Source organism: Lupinus angustifolius, unplaced genomic scaffold, assembly GCF_001865875.1.
Source record: "Lupinus angustifolius cultivar Tanjil unplaced genomic scaffold, LupAngTanjil_v1.0 Scaffold_289, whole genome shotgun sequence".
NCBI lineage: Eukaryota > Viridiplantae > Streptophyta > Magnoliopsida > Fabales > Fabaceae > Lupinus > Lupinus angustifolius.
This window is the reverse complement of record NW_017727607.1, coordinates 280100-284595: the sequence shown is the minus strand read 5'-3', so window position 1 is coordinate 284595 and position 4496 is coordinate 280100.

Genomic DNA, 4496 nt, shown 5'->3' with positions numbered 1-4496 from the left:
AATTTTGCTTGATGATTTGTGTTTCAAGAATGGGTGTTTCTATAGGAGTTAGAAGTCCTTGGTCAAGAATTTTTGGTCAAAAATTTAAGAAGAACTCCTCTTTTGAGGAATTTTTGGTTCCAAGGCTCATGGCCTGGTCAGACCTGCGCTGAGCGCATGATCCCCCACGCTAAGCGGTGGGTCAGTGGTCCAGGCTTGACCGAGTAATGAGCCTTGACCAAGACTTTTGACTATGTTTTGGGCCCTTTTTTGATTTTTCAGTTTTTATGCATTTGGCCCATTAACCCATTGTTGAATAAAAAACTTTTTTCTTGTAAAAAATATTTTCCGAGTTATGGTCCCCCTAAAAAATCGAATTTTTTTTAATTCTAACAAACAATTAAAATAAGGAAATTGTAGAAAGGGAAATAGTATATTATATATCAAAATATATTGGGTTGCCTCCCAGCAAGCGCTTGACATCAGTTATCATCAATTTTCTTCTACTACCCCGATGGTCCAGATTCACCTCTCAGGATTGCATTGCCATGTTCTCTAGGGTTTATTTCCGTGTTAGCTGAAAATGTTGATTTTTCATTTTCAGCTATTTGCTTGGCCAGCTGCCCAATTTGTATTTCCATATTCCTTAGAGAAGCATCAGTGTTTTTCTGATTTGCCATGGTCATCTGCATAAACTGGTTCAGAGTGTCTTCCAGTTTGATGCTTTTGTCCTGAGTTGGATGTTGATACTGATTATTCTAGGGGTAGAAGTTTTGTTTCTAAGGAAGTTCTTGCCTTCAAGGTTGATTCTTTTGAAATTGGTTATTACCCTCATGAGGGTAATTACCTTGAAAATTTTGTCTTGGAGGATTTCCAACAAAATGCACTTCCTCATTTTGGCAGATATTGGCATCATGATCCTCATTGCAATTGTCACACCTATAAATCTGCTTCTTTGAGGTTTCATGCAACTGTTTTGGTAGATCATTGAGTTTCTGTGTTACCTCCTCTAACTGTTGTTGAAGCAGTTTATGTTGGGCCAAAACAACATCAGCTGAGTTCAGTTCAAGCATTCCACCTTGCTTATGTGGTGGCCTTCGTTGGTGTTGACTTTTCTGATCGTTCAAGGCCATGGATTCGATAATGTCAATTGCTTCCTGCGGAGGTTTAACCATTAATTGTCCGCCTGCAGTTGCATTTAAGATCCATTTATGCTGCTACTGAAGTCCGTGGACAAAGATATGAATCTGAGTTTGAACGTCAAATCCATGGTTTGGGCACTTTCTGAGCATAAATTTAAATCTATCCCATACCTCACATAGGCTTTCCCCAGAAGGCTGGATAAAGGTGGAGATCCAGTTTTCAAATCCATAAATTTTCCTTGCGGAAAATATCTTGAAATAAATATTTCTTCCACCAGATTCCAGTTATTTTGCATATGTTGTGGGAGATATCATTCTTTAGCTTTTCCGATTAATGTTAACGGGAAATATCTTAGAAAGATGGTCTCCTCTTCAGACTCGGAGATCCTAGCAGTATCAACCAACTCATAAAGTTTAGTGAGATGGTTGTATGGATCTTCGTGGTCTAATCCAGCAAAATGGATGGCGTACATGAGCTGTACTAACCCTGTTTTCATTTCAGCCGACCTTTGAGAGCCGGAAGGTCTCCCGATTCTTATCAGGTTTCTGGGATTGAAACTGACAAATCCTCCTATGATGTTCTGTTTTTTTGCCCTGGACTCATGATTGTTTGTCATTTCTGTTCTGTTTTCTTGAAAAATAGCTTTTGCTTTACGTGCCTTCTTTTGTGCTCTTTTTTGTTTCTTGAGAGTTTTCTCTATTTCAGGATCAAGATAAAATTCAAGTTGTTATTCCTGCTCATGCATAGAAAAAGTTTCTTCGGTCTATTTTCCAAGAAGAATTAGTGGATCAATAATATACATATTTGATACTTCTCATTTTTGTACAAAGTCAAAAAGAAATAATTTGTACCCAAAAAAATGAGTTTATGCACAATTATTTGATTAATGACATATAAATATAAAATATTTTATTATTGAAGCAATTTCCCGGCAGTGGCGCCAATTTATTAAAAGTGTATTTTAGTGTTTTGTTGGGAGTTTTCTTCTTTCAACAAATTGTCCTGACAGTAGTGTCAATTTCTTGAAAGATTAATACTCTCATTTTCGTTATGTTCTTTTTGTTTGATTAAGTAAGAGAACTCAGTTTTACTCTTTGTTCACCATCTCGGCTTTTGTTGAAATAAATTCCAACGCCGGTATAATGGCTTCAAGAATATTCCAGTTACAACTTACTTCGTTAATAATCATGTAAATAAGTCATTCCTTCTTTACTCCATCTCGGCTATGTTAGAATAAATTCTAACGCCGGTACAATGGTATCGAAGCAATTACCTATTACATAATTATTAAGTACCTTTGAATACCATCTCGGTTTTATGGAATAAATTCCAACACTGGTTTAATGGTATTCTAATATATAAAAGTGATGAATAGTTAGTTGTTAGAAACAAATAAATAAATAAAGAACAAAAGAATAATAAATTTAGTGACCTTTATTTATTTTCGGGTTCATTTTATTAACAAACCAAACTTCTTCCTTAAGGAATGTTGGGATTACAGAATAAATAAATTGCGGAATGTAAATAACAATAAATAAAAGTTAGCAAGTTAGTTTCATCACTTTTGTATATTAAAGTTGTTTTCAACAAATAAATTTATTGATAACACTTTACTATTTTACAATTTACACCTCTTTCAAGATTCAATTGTAGTATAGTATACGGTTATGTCGAACCACAAGGAATTGCCTTATAAAATGAATCATATAAACATGTCAAAGCACAAATAATGGGTTAAATATATTTTTTTGGTTTTTCAGTTTGATTTGCACATAAATAAATTAACAAGAAAAATAAACTAAGTATTCACAAATTCTTGAGGAGACAAGATCAATTTGAATAAGGAAAAGATTTCTCAACTTCTTATGAGTTTGAACTACTTAGACAATTTCTTATGTTTTACTTTGATTAACTCCAAACACCAAGTTCTAAAATCCTCCTTTTAGTGTATGTCCTAAAATGGTAGAATGATAATCACTATATTTTTTACTAAATAATATTACGTCCATAAAGAGACTAGGTTGTCACACCCTAGTCATTGGCGACTCTAATATTGAAGTGGTAATGAATATAAGGTCTTAAGAAAAGTATGCTTAACTTGACAAATAAACTAAGTAGTACAAGTACTTCTTAGTTTATTTGTTAAGTGTTTGAGACAAGTAAATTGACTTGAAATCATTTTTTAGGTGATCAATATAAAAAGAGAATTAAATACTTCTCAAACAGATAAAATTAACCAAAGCAACAAATTGAATGATTAAAATTCAAACTTTTGTAAATTAAGAAGAAGTAGAAAGCACATAACCATATTCAAAAGAAAATGTTAGGAGCATGAGCCATCCATCCAAGGATGGGATGCTTTTAAGTTCAAAATGAGAGTACAAAATTGATTTTTGCATCTCATTTGCCTTCTTCTTTTCTCCTCTTGAAATCTAAACTAAAACTACAAAACTTACTTGAAATTAAAGGTCTAAACTAAGAAATGAATAGAGAACTTCAGAGAGAGGTTTCTAGTGAGAGATTTCTTTGTTTCAAGTGTTTTTGATGTATTTTTCTCGAATGAAATGGTCTCTTATTTATAGGCCTCTCTGATGGACCGTTGAGCTGCTTGGCTGGACCGTTGAGCAGCTGACCAAACCCTTTAGCATGGGTTTGGTCCCTTGACCAAGTAGCTTAGTCACCTCCTTGTGCTTGACTCATCAAAGCTAGTTGTGGGCTATGAAACCCCCTATTCTGAGCTACTTCTGAAAAGCCTATGGTGGGCTACTTGAGGTGAGGTCATGGATGACTTCATGGTTTGCTTGATGGTTAAGTTAATTCTGGTGCACTCCGCCCAGCGCACCTTCTTCATCGCTAAGCTGCTTGTTCAACAGCTTTTGACCGCGTTGACTAGGAAGTGGCATGGTGCTTGCTGATCTGGTCAGGAGTCTGGTTCTCCGCTGAGCTGCTTGGTTGGACCATTGAGCTGCTTGTTTAGCAGCTTGGGCTTGTGTCAAGCTCGTGTCTAACCGTGTCAAGCTGAATTTTTGACCGTGCTAGGTCTAGTCTAGTGCTAGGCTGAGCGGCTGAGCAGGTCCACTCAGCTGCCTAGTTGAGCAGTTTGGTCCAGGTCAGGCTGGTGGCCAGGTCCAGCTGGTGTCCAAGTTAGCTCAGCGGGGCTTGTTCCACGCTTAGCTACCTAGTTGAACATCTTGATTTTTGACTTATTTTGCTTTGTTGACCATGAGTCTTTCTTTCTTCTTTTCTTCATTCTAAATCCTATAAAATACATAAAAAAGAAATACACATACAAATATACAAGATTGTGATATTTTATACAAAAAGTATTATTTAAAGTTGATTTTTCTCAATTATGCTTAAGATAAGTTGAAAGT